Source organism: Pyxicephalus adspersus, chromosome 8 (assembly GCF_032062135.1).
Source record: "Pyxicephalus adspersus chromosome 8, UCB_Pads_2.0, whole genome shotgun sequence".
In the NCBI taxonomy this organism is placed as follows: Eukaryota; Metazoa; Chordata; class Amphibia; order Anura; family Pyxicephalidae; genus Pyxicephalus; species Pyxicephalus adspersus.
In genome coordinates, this window is record NC_092865.1 from 60970843 (window position 1) to 60984272 (window position 13430).

The following is a 13430-nucleotide window of genomic DNA, read 5'->3' on the forward strand; positions in this document are numbered from 1 at the left end:
GCAAATTTTCTTTTCACTTTGGCAGTTATTGTGATAGACCTCTGCTAAGTAAAAATGGACTTTGCAAATGAACATGCTTTATGCAAACCAGCCACTAAGTAAATTTAACTCCTAGTAAATATTAAAAAGTATGATTTTATACAATGTCATATTCATGTTCACGACTTACCAGGCAAAGAGAAGAACATGTGCTGTTTGTCCATCATAATTGACAGAGTTGATTCTATTTTAGAAGTTTTGGACTGCACAGGAGGCTGGAGCAATTATCCTTGTGTTGTATTAGCATATTGTTTTTGTTCACTATTTGTGTATTTATAACATATTTGAATGTATGGATTTGTACATATCATATTGCATCCCTATTATGCCATGTCACATCCATTTGGTGTCACATAACTCCCATTATACATTTTAGGCACACACCTAAAGACACATATTCACATCCAGGGGCTGTATTTACAGATATTCCCATTTAAACATTCCATCATGAGAATCTTCAGATCCATTTGTTTCAATGGCAGTAATTGATTCCCACTAGGGAATGTCTTATTCTCTGTTTTATTAATAGAGACTCATGTGTTTATACTGAATTGCTGCTGTAACTTTTCATGACAATTTTTAAAGCAATACCCCTCCCCATATTGCAACAAGGGAGGGTGGGTGGGAACGCAGTTACCAGCAGAAATTTTTTCACAGTGATGCCCCTCATCCCCTAAGGCCATCTTTTAACCCTTAATTTTCACCTCCCCTTTTTCTTTCCCCACCAATACATGAATCCTAAACTTTCCCGCATTTTTTTTTTTTTGAACTTCTGACCCCTCAACCACATTCCTCCACATGCTCTCTGCCACGAGGCACCTTACAGCCTCATACTTCCAATCACCTTCTTACTTGAACTTTTAACCCCCACTATGTTCGGCCTTCTATGCCCCCCCTGTCATGAGGCCTTTCCTTCAGGCCTGCTTTTTTTTTTAATAATACACAAGAAACTGATTCTGTTCTCATCAATACGCCCATATTTTTAACAGAAATGGCAAGCCAGGTATATTGAAGTCTCCTAGCTTGCTGAGGGGGATTTGTTTGCACATTTTAGCAAATTAACAAGATCCAGAGATGGTGAAGAACCTGGAATTAAAAGAACAGGAATTGATTCAAATGTGCTGAGATGGTCAGGTGCAGGGAATAATAGGATAGTTCCATGCAAAATAAGTTTTAACCCTTGCTGCAAGGGAAAAAAGTGCATGAATCCTTTGAAGCAAGTATGGAATGTATTTGTTATTTTGCTAATAAAAATGATATGCAGGATTCTGTATTGAGGAATAAGTCAGTTGCAGAATTATGGAGTAAATTAGTTTGTCAGTATATTCAAGAAAATTAAAAGTTGTAATAAAAAAATGTTCACAGTAGGTAAAACGTAAACTGACAATTGAGATTAAATTTATAAGCTTTATTACACTAGCTACACAGGCAGAATATGATTTTTGTTACTGTCTGTATCTGTCTGTCATTTGCAACCCCTATTTAATGTACAGTGCTGCATAAAATGTTGGCGCTATATAAATCCTGTTTATTATTAATAATAAAAAATAATATTAATAATATAAAAAAAATATTGTCATATCTTGAGCAATGCATTTACATATATGAGCCTAATTCTATTATTTTTCATCTCATATTTGAAAATCCTGAAACTAAAGTTCTAGTGAGAAGGTTCGGTAAGAAGTTTGATTTAAATGCTGTGACTCTCATGGCTTTGGCCGGTGGGAAAAAAACAGCATATGAGTCAGCTATGTTTCCTGATAAAATTTTCCAAGAAAAGAATCAAAGAAATGTATAATGCAAAATTGTAAACATCAATTAAGGAAACAATCACATTACTTTGAACCTTATAGGAGAAATATGTTCAGAGAAAATAAAAGCTGCTAGTAGGAATCATGTAAACAGTGTAGGTTCTAATCATAATGAGCATAACCATTCAAAGCATTATCATATAAAACTGTACAAAAACGCACTTAAGGAGGAGTTTGGGCAAACCACACAGTTTGTTGCAAACTTATCTTTATTATATATATATATATATATTATTATATAGAACTGCTGGCGTGTAAATTACATAGAGAAACTGTTGCCCATGTACCAATGGAGGAAAACATTAGAATTAAAATATGCTATATATATCTGAGTTCACTGAAGAGGCCTGTAATGTTTTGCAGTTCTTATTTATACAGAAGGTTATCACTTTAAGTTTAATAAATCAAGTATCCCCCCCTGTCTAAACAGAAGTCAGAGTGTTTACAAGAGATTAGCAAAGAGAATTCTTTATCTGCAGTTTCCCAACTTTAGCCGCACCCCATTTCAGTGTCTAGATTCAGTATTTTAAATGATCAGCATGAAGTAAAGCAGATGCAGGGACTGATATCGTCAATCCTTTACCCCCTTCATGACCAGAGGTTGTCAAAGCCAGAATGCCCAGTTCAAATTTAGCAATCTCATAATACAATGGTTAAGCTGAATCAATGGGGTTAATTTATCAAGTGAAATTGTAAGTTCCCGATCCCACATCTGACCCATCTGTGTGTGTGTATATATATATATATATATATATATATATTTTTTTTTTTTTTTTTTTTTTTTTTCTTCTTTTCCATATATATAAATTGATCATGGAATGCCTAAACCAAAAACCTTGTTTGGTGTGTTATACTAAATTATATTGCTATATTTTAGGATTATAGGTAAAAAGGATAAATATATACATACTTTGCTTACCATTTAGCACAATAGCTGTTTTTGTTATTTATACTTTGAATGTTTCAATGTCCACCTTGCAATGAATAAGTTAATGCTATGTTATTGTGTTTGAAGCCATATTGTTTTATTGCAATAATATGTCTTTATTACCAACTTTAAATGTTTGTTCTGCATAAATATTTTCTAGTCCAGTTTTCACCCTTGATGGGTCCAGATCGCATTTTGTTTTTGGTAAGTATACTTTAAATGCAATATTTCTTTGATCGTTTTTTAAATATTTTGTCTTTATATGGATGTGTGGGTTTACAAGCTGTTTTTTTTTATATTATTATGTAATTTAAATTTAGTGGTGTCTGGGTGGTCAAGATCAATCAAGTTGTTCTAATAATTTTAGTTGTGTTTTGATGTGATTTGCTTTACAATCTCCCAGGAACTTTAACCTTGGGTGATCCAACAGGCCTACACGCTATGTGTGCGTACAAGCACAGAAGTGTGTTCTATCAGTTGAAAAACTGAAAAACACACTGGCCACACTTTTTTGCAGTGAAGGACCTGCGCATCATCATTACAGTAAGTTTTTCTGTATATTGTTTGTTTTGCTGCACGTGCATTCATGTATATGTGTGTATATATACATACATATACATAGCAAATTATAGGAATAAATAGGCAAAGAGATTTTTTTTGGCATATTGATTACCATATATTTACTTCATATTGAAAAGTTTGGCAATTTTCACTATAATTACTGATGACATGGCGTTGGCCAAAAGCTAGTTTAAGAGTTTTTAAAAGAAAGCGTACAGCCTTCTCTTCCTCTTGGTTGTTTCACTGTTCATGCACATGCACATATTTAGATTTGGCCAAGCATTGCCTATTAGGCAGCCTGAAAAGTATGAAAAATACAATACAACACCATCTAGTTGCCAACAAAGCATGATTTAACATGCTGCTTAACACATCCTAATAAATGATCTATTCTGTAACTGGATGATAACATGCCTTTGCTGGGAACCTCTGGCAAGCCGCTGGAATGTCACAACACAGACTACTGTACATTCGTGGATGATATTGCTTCTGATTAAAGAAGGAATCCACCTTTATGTGCTTCCACTTCCAAGCTAATGTGATGAGGTGAATATATAGTGTCTAAAATGGTGAATATATAGTGTCTAAAATGGTGAATATATAGTGTCTAAAATGAATATATAGTGTCTAAATATATCAAGGTCTAAAATGGCTAGATAAATAGATGATTGAATTATGTTGAAACTAGTTGTACTCTTCTTATCAGTAAACAAACGTCCGCCTCCCCACTTTTTGCCTTGAAACTCTCCCTTTCCTCCCTACTGCCATATATCTGTTACTTTGACAAAAATATCTTGTTCTAGGAGAACCACAAGGACATTTGTCATGTCTGCTAATTGTCTGTAGTCATGTGATCATGCACTGATCATGCCTTTGAACTGTTATATAAACTTTGTGCAAACAATAAAGTTTTGAGATTGATCTAACCACACATTAAGTTGCGTGTGTTACAGTCTTCCAGCGCTGTAAACAGAAGCTATAAGAAAGAAGGAAAAATTGACCTGGGATCAATAGAAGATCGCCTTAACAGTTTGGTTTCAGAAAAGATATCTACCTACCTTAAAGAGACCAGGATCGGGTAAGTAGAATGTTTCTTTTCTACCTCTGCCCTCCCCGGTGTCCCTGTAGATATCTTAGGAACCTAAGCACTGTGGCAGTGTAGACTCACTCATAGAAGGACTGGGTCCTTAGTTAGGAAGATTTGGGAAATCTTTTATTGAATATGTGCACACTGATGGCTTCTGTTTAATGTATAGAGTATAAGAATTTTGTTGCATGATATAGAAGTGTAAGAAATATCGTACATAAGATAAGTTTGTGTACTAATCTAGTTGGCAAGGTGAGGTTGGGTCAATCCTCACTGCGGTGGTTGCCTCGGGCAAGCAGTAACGTGACCTAAGCTACGTTTTGGTAAGCGGTCCTGGGAACAGGACGTCAGCGAGCACTGCAGCTACCTGCTGAACTAACCGAACTAAGTAAACTAACAGTAACTGTGTACAACTGTCTGATATTTATACTGTAAATTATACTATTGGGAATTCCCAAGGTAAAGAGAATTCCACAAAGGAGGAACAGCTCCCAGATCCACATAAAAAAACATGTAAAGAAATGCATTAAAATCAGACAGAAACTAAAACTCACAGCCATGTCACCCAGTGATGAGGATATTCCTTATTATATTCCAGGGGAATCTCCTGTTGATTTTGTAAATTGCAGAGCAGGAGACTATTACACTGACCCATTTACATTACATTTGAAAAATGGCACTGAAAACTTGAAATGCCCTAACCCCTTCCCACTGGAAGGATCATTCTCTAAATTCCATATTAGTTGTATCTTAGGAATGTGTCTCAGTAATCAAGACGGATGGGGATATAAACGAGTTCCAGAGTGGGAATGGCAATACATGAAGGCTCGCGGGGAAGTCTGGTATACTTTGAAAATGTATTGGAAAGATTACAATCCCCGTAAAGAGAAAATTGTTGCCCAAATCACATCCTTGATTCCACCCCCGTATACCCCCTTATATCCACAACTAACAGCAGAAACATAAAGGAGAACACAGGAGGATGAGGATTACGAGCACGATATCCGTCTAATACAGTCCGTGCAGCAACAAACCTTTACAAAGGATTCCGCCTCAGCTCCTCCTCCTCTTACCAAAACAAAGACCAAGCAGTCAAAGATATTATTACCACCCCCACTAGTCCTACATCACCCAGCAGCAGTGCTACACATCATCCGCTGTTGTGCAACCCCAAAAACATATGTGGGACCAAGTGCATAATGAATTTGTTAGGATACATGGAGATAGAAAATCAATGGCCACAGCATTAGCATGCAAACAGAAAGCAGGAGAAACAGTAAGTGATTATGCTCGAAGGTTTAGGAAAGTGTGGAAGGAAGAGGCAGGTCTAGGATTAGGAGGAAATTTGAATGTTGTTTTTACACAATCACTGATTAATGGATTAATCTCTGAACATACTAAAACTGCCAAAATGATTATTGATAATTGGAGCATATTACCCCCGCAGGATATAATGGGACAATTGCTTTGAGCTACCTAAACCGTCAAAGCCCCATGTACAGGGACTCCATTATTCAGGGAAACCTGGAGGGTGTGGAGGAAAAAGTAGAGGCAAAGGATGTAGACAGGACAGGAATGACAATAGAGGATATGGAAATGTTAGAAGGAATCAAGCCTCTGCCCCTGCATTGGGAATGCAGAATTTCAATGTACCATTTGTATTGTATGCAAGAGAGAATTGTAAAACCATGGCTGCTGTGCTTGCTCAGATGCATGGAGGTAAATTGAGGCCTGTGGCATATGTCTCTAAGACACTGCCTGTTACTGTGCAAGGCATGCCAGCCTGTCTGCGTGTGCAATGGCTGTAGAAAGTGTCTATCTTCTAACTTTTAACGAGACGATACTTTACACATCCCATGCTGTACTACACTTGCTTAGGAATTTCCCCACTCAACACATAACAGCATAAAGGTTGTCTGGTTATGAAGTTATCCTAACATCCACTGCAGGATTAAGTGTAAAATATGCTTCTGCTACCAGCGGTCCTTTTGCTGTGCTCAATGCCCTCTTAGATCTTAAAGAGCCGGAGGATAAAGTGCCAAAGGCACTCTTATGTATCACTGAAATACATTACACATCAACACCACGTTCAGACTTATTCACGACACCCATTCCTTTAGCAGAAAATGTTTTTGTAGATGGGTCTTGTTAGCGACCCTCTGACAAAACTTATTTAGCTGGATATGCCGTGGTACAGCTCCCTGATACAGTCCTTCGCTACGTTACAGGACATTGAATTCTGGAAAAAGGAAGAATTAACCATAGATTTTAGATTCCTTTGAAATCTGGTCAAAAGAGGGATAGTAGGGCTGTCCCAAATAGCAGTACCCCTCATTGTTTTTTAAATCCGTGGTATAGGGCAAAAAAGCAAAAAAGACCACAACACAAGAAATAAACAAGCGATTTTGTGCCCAGAATTGAAAGGAACATATACAAACCATACTTTCTCGTTGTTTAACATGTGCTAAAAATAACATGCAAGGAAAGAAAGCAGGACAACATGAACATTTGTTACCATCACAGGGTCCATTTCAAGAGTTACAAATTGACTTCACACACATGCCAAAGGCTTCCAATGGATGTCAGATAATGTTAGTGATTACAGATAGATTCAGCATGTGGGTAGAAGCTTTTGTAGTCAGGAAAGAAAATTCAAGGACAGCAGCTAAGGTACTATGTAAGGAGATCATCCCCAGTTTTGGATGCCCAGTGAGAATAAGCTCAAAAAATGGCACTCCTTTCACTTCTAAAGTCATGCAGGAGATTTAAAAATGATGAACATAGAATAGAAGTTCCACATCCCATATCACCCCCAGAGTGCTGAGGTAGTGGAAAGGATGAATAGGACATTGAAAGACAAACTTAGGAAAGCAACTGGAGGGACATTCCATAAGTGGGACAAATACCCTCCAGCCGTGCTAGCAGAAATAAGAATGACACCCAATCCAGTTAATAGGCTATCACCCTTTGAAATTTTAATGGGACGTCCATTCCCCACCCCCTTGGGTCAAAGAACTCCTTATCTTACTACCAGGAGACTTACAACAAATTCAGGATCAATATGTAGCAAAGTTAATTGAAAAATTGAACAGCAACTACAGAGATATCTCTCTTTTCCTCTCCCTACAGATCAACCGACGCACCCATCCCAGAGACGTAGTGTTGGTCAAAGCTCTGCAAAAGCAAAAATCCTTGTATCCGCCCTTTGGACCTCCAGTCACCGTGCAAGGCATCACTAGAATAGCCGTGCTGACCAGTGGAGTACCCACCTGGATACACGCTACAAGAGTGAAAAAGTCACCACCGATCCAGCACCAGGATGATGCTTCTTGATCCACAATTACCAGCCCGGATGCTTGTCTGCAGTTTTGGAGCCCTGATGATCATATTCTGCCTTGTTTGGGTCACAACAACTTGCCACTATCACCCTCAAGATTTGCCCTTCATTTGTCTCCAAATCAAGGCATAGCCTAAAGAATGACTCTACCCTGTCTATGCACTGGCGATGATTTGAGTATAGTGACTGGACTGATTTCCGTGGTAACATATGGGAACGTCTTGCCAAAGAAATATATAAAAGCTCTAGTTTTTGCTTGTCTTATATGCATAGTACTCAAGATATGTTAACTTCTTGTTTGATTGCTGTCTCCACTCCAGTCAGCATACTGCTTAGAGTCTTATTAGCAAACTTGTTGCAATATCTACAATGACACTGATGTTACTAAAAGTGATGTATGTTTATCTCATAACCCGTATAACTTTTATAACTAAGTATAACCCGTATAACTAAGTTTATACAAAAACTGTAAAACCTATGATTCCCTGGAAAAATGTATGATATTTACACATACTATAAATATTACCCAGGTAGATGTATGTTACCATATGACTTGTAACCCCTCTGAAATACCCCACTGTAGGATGATAGTACTACAGAGAATCACTCAGCTTCCTCAAGTTGTGTATGCCCAAGAACCTGAAGCTATCTATTTGTATGTAAAGAAACAGAGGTATGAGGTCAAGTAGTTATCCTTTGTTGAAGGATAAAGAGAGGGAATGTAGGGAGCTGAGGAATTTTGCTGATTCTTAAAGTTAATTATTTTTGTGCTTTTGTTATGTTTTGAAGATGATTGAATTATGTTGAAACTACCGTGTTTCCCCGATTTTAAGACATCCCCATTAAATAAGCCACCCCCAATTTTTGAAAAAAAATTAAAATAAGACACTCACCCGTGAATAAGACATCCCCCGATATTTGATCCTGTGTGTGTCTCCTTGATGCTGGCTGCAGCACGTGTCTGCTCCTGGCTGCAGTGCAGAGTGAAACTGAAAGTAACAAGCCGGCATTCTGCACCAGGAAGCAAGCTGCTGATTCCTGCCCTAACGGAGATCCCTACACTTAATTACCGGTAAGTGAACAGAAGGGGACAATCAATGGCATAGAGTGATCAGAAGGGGAATATGAACAGCACATGAGTGATCAGAAGGGGACAATCAATGGAACATGAGTGATCATGAGTGACTTTCAACAATAAATGTGTACTGTAGTCTTCTTCATGGAAAAATAAGTCATCCCCTGAAAATAAGACCTAGGGCATATTTTGGCATTTCAAAAAATATAAGACAGTGCCTTATAATCGGGGAAACAGGGTAGTTGTACTCTTCTTATCAGTAAACTAATGTCCGCTCTCCCCCTTTTTGCCTTGAAACTCTTCCTTTCCTCGCTACAGCCATATATATGTTACTTTGACAAAAATATCTTGTTCTAAGAAAACCACAAGGACATTTGTCATGTCTGCTAATTGTCTGTAGTCATGTGATCATGCACTGATCATGTCTTTGAACTGTTATATAAACTGTGTGCAAACAATAAAGTTTTGAGAGTGATCTAACCACACATTAAGTTGTGTCTGTTACATTCTCCCAGTGCTGTAAACAGAAGCTATAAGAAAGAGGGAAAAATTGATCTGGGATTAATAGGAGATCGCCTTAACATGCACAAAGTATATTTGTCCCTGTAAGTTTTATATACTAATACTATTTGAATAATGTAAACACCTTAATAATGCATACAATCCAGTATTTAAGAATGGCTGACCCTGCTTGTGAGCTTGCCAATCAACTTGGTTTAATGATGTGCTTGGCAACCTTCCATTACCATCAGATGTGTTAGAATGAGTATGCAACTGAGCTGGACAGCTAATTGACAACTTGTTTGACCAGGAAGTGGTAGTGTGCTTGTAAACAATGGGGCTAAGATCAGGCAGCACAGCACAATGAGAACAAACCTCTAACACGACTACAAATGAACACAGGAGCAGCAAATCAACATGAGTGAAGTATGTTAAAGGAAAACCAAAGCTTATTAAGCAAATGTCAGACTATTAGAAAATTAAAAAAATAAAAACCATGACCAGTTATTCACAAAAAGAATATTTACATAATACATTCAAATACTAATATGTGACAATATGACTTTGAGAATGGGACAAAGGCAACGAGGGGGGTCAAGAACCAGTTTGGAGTGGAAACCATGCATATATTTGTATTAATTATTTGTGGAGAAAATGACAAAACCTTTATTAACATTGATTACATATACATTTTGTAAGAAAACTGGTTGAAGAATTGCTAACCAATAGAGACCATCATTTTAAAACAGACACAAAAACATTGCAGCAACAGATGAACCTAACAATAATGAAGATTACAAAAAGTCACATCAATTCATACCATACAAGCAAACTTACTTGATTAATCCCCCCCCCCAGCACCACGAACTAGTCCAGTAAAATAGTAAAAATGAAAATGCATATGTATTTAGATACCTTTAAATCTACTTTGACACGCACACACAAGTGAAATCACTATATGCTCCTTGATTCTTTGTACATGTATTATAACATTTTTGGCAACAATAATTTGTTTGAATATTTGATTTCTCTAAAGCCAAACTATATTGAAACTTGAATCAGATCCAAAATGCTTTGGAACATTGTTTTTTGGTGAACATTCATAATAATATGTGATGAGATGACATATTATAAAGTGCTGGATATTATAAATACAGATGGATTTGAATTAGTTTGCAGTGTTGCAACCAAACCAAAAAAAAAGTATTAAAACAACAACTGCAGCAAATGAAACTATAAATGAACCAAGTTTCTGAAAGAGTAAATGAAACATAAAACTTTAGAACTTACCAAAACAAATATCAAGCACTAAAGAATCAAATTGACCTGTAATGGACTGTAGATGCACACAGAACAGGGACCAGGTGTGCCCTAATTGATTGCTATGACATCACCATTGACTGAGCTTAACAGATCCACCTCAATCACTCAGCTGAAAATTAATCATCTTAATTCGTAAATTCTTGACCTTACTGCTCAGTTATCAATGCTGTAATCCGGAGGGCTCACGCCATCGGATCTCAGTAATACGCCGTGCCCTGTGGATGATATATGCGCCTGGTAAGCTTCCGCATATTCGCTTGATAAATCAGCCCAAAAGTGTGTGCTGAGAATGCCAAGAAAGTAAATTTCAGGCTGCACAGCTAAAGGAAAGCAAAAGATGCTGGTATTTCCTTGCTGCACAGGATTGCTGACCCCATAAGCATCTCCTAACACAGCGGTCGCCAACCAGTGGTCCGCAAGAAAATTTTGGTGGTCAGCGGCTCTGGCCAGTGCACCCCTGAGTGGGGTGCACTGGTCAGAGCTGTGTACCACATCCCCCGTACAAATCCCAGGCTCAGGATAGTGGGTGGGTTATGTCCCTGGACAAAACCCAACCACTTTTCCATTGCAGGCTCAAATCTGCGATGGGAGAGGGAACGGGTTCTGGCATCATGACATCACTATAGGGGAGGTTTCCTCCCCTTTGAGTGACACCCTGCTCCCCGCGCATGCACGGTCCTAACAGATGGGCCTGTAGGTTGTAGAGATCTTAGAATGGAAGTGGTTGCGTAGTTGAAAAAAATACAGTAAGGCTGAATACACTCCATAATAATGTTGTGTGTTGCCAACCTATATAATAATGTTTCAACACTAAGTGCATTTTTTTGTCATGACATAAATGGCCAAAAAAACTTGTGGTAAGCTATTCCTAATGTCCCTAATAAAGAATATTTATAATTAAATATGAAACCTTTTAAACATTCTAATGCTTAATTCCTTTCCTGTTACAGTGATTATAATATAAATAAATAAAGGGTCTTGTAGGTTCAGCAGCTCTTACTTTCAGTTTCATGTCTCCTGCCTGTCTGAACGAAAGTCAGACCATTTACAAGAAATCAACAAAAACATTCAGTAAACAGGTATAAGTGGTTGTAACTGCACCACATCTATAGATTCTGTGTTTTGGGTGATAAGCATGGCAGTGCAGCAGTAAAATAGAGGCCAGATAGAAATAACCCTTTTATGAGTAGAAGTCAACCAAGTTAACCAAGCAGATATCATATAAGTGGTCCTCAGGAAAAAAACAGATGTGGTAGACACATTTGAAGTATGAAAATGGTAAACAAAATATTATTATTTTATAACCAATGATGATAAAATAATATATATAACAATAACTATAATAATTGTACTCACAATCTCATGAAATACAGGAGGTGCTCCACACAAGCAAAACAGCCAACAAAAGATCACACAATAGAAACACATTGATTTGTACAAATATTCTCCCGGGAAGAAGACAACACCTGTGTACTTGTTACAAGGGCCTTACAGTTGCAGTATCTCTGTATAATGGAATAGAGTAGAAACGTAACTAAGTATAGTGTAAAGGCAATAAATGTCTAATCACCAGTGCATGTTATTTTTACTTGCCCAAAATAACCAGAGCCCATGTGTATATCAATTGGTAGATGCTGGAGACTGCCCATTTATAGTGATTTCTATGTAAGGAACAATAACACTCGTGTCCCATCCATGCCATCCACATTCGTGGACGACAGAAGCTTATAAAAACATATCCAAAATGTGAATCTATTAAACATAAAAATAATATCTGACAAATATAAAGGTTTGTAAAATGCATTATAACCCCATAATCAGAGAATAATATATGTGAATAATGTGATAAAATGTAAAGTGAAGCTGAGGGTATCATTTAATCCAAGAAATTTAGTGGCTTTCGATTCATGAATCCAACATGTCTCCCTCCATGTCAGTATTCTAGCAGTCACCCCCCACCCCCCTTTTAAAGTTTTTTCTAACATATTAGTGACAATACTGACATTTAATTAGAATGACAACACCAGGAGTGTTGCGTGTAATGTACATAGCTTGGCCAGATCCAAGACACAGCTGGCACAGCAGCTGTAACCCAAACAATGTGTGGGTTTACTCTGCTGTGCATTGCTGACTGTGCTGAGGCGAAGTCCTCTTCCTTAGGGGTCACCCAACTCCTTATTAGATGGGTGATCTTGCTCACTGATTGGCTTCACCAAGCTGGGTATGGATGATGTAGATAGGGGGCAGGTATTACTGTTTGTGCATAGCACGTAGAAAGTTTATTCAGATACAGGTAGTCCCCGGGCTACATATGAGATAGGGACTGCAGGTTTGTTCTTAAATTGAGTTTCTATGTAAGTCAGAACAGGTACATTCTCACTGTGAGATAATCACAAACAAAGCAAAAAAAAAAAAAAAAACAAACGTTATGGAGACAAGAAGTTCAATAATTTCTGATGCAAGCTGTGCTTTGATGCTTTGCAAAAAGAGTTACAAGATGTTGTAGAGAGCTCAGTCCTTAAGATCACTCACAACCTAAGCTGTGATTTCTTCTGCAAGTCATGCAAGTCTCCCTGATCAAGCCTCTGTCCTGCACATGAGGAGCAGGGAAGCCCCATTCTTATCTAGGAGTTGTCCGTATGTCGGATGTCCTTAACTCGGGGACTACCTTTATAAGCATGATGACTAGGGTAGCTCGGACGTTTTGCCCAATCTTTCCCCCACACATATCTTCCCCAACCCCCACCCACTTGCCAGCCCCCCATCCC

At 37.8% G+C, this 13430-nt stretch overlaps 1 long non-coding RNA gene across 1 annotated transcript; it reads left to right on the forward strand.

Annotated features, from left to right (window-relative positions):
* Positions 1 to 2152: 2152 nt before the first annotated feature.
* On the forward strand, positions 2153 to 9313 carry LOC140337235 (uncharacterized). Its single transcript, XR_011922007.1, has 5 exons — positions 2153 to 2542; positions 2939 to 2982; positions 3182 to 3321; positions 4293 to 4417; positions 7556 to 9313. It is a non-coding gene; the product is annotated as an uncharacterized lncRNA (long non-coding RNA).
* The last annotated feature ends 4117 nt before the right edge of the window (positions 9314 to 13430 follow it).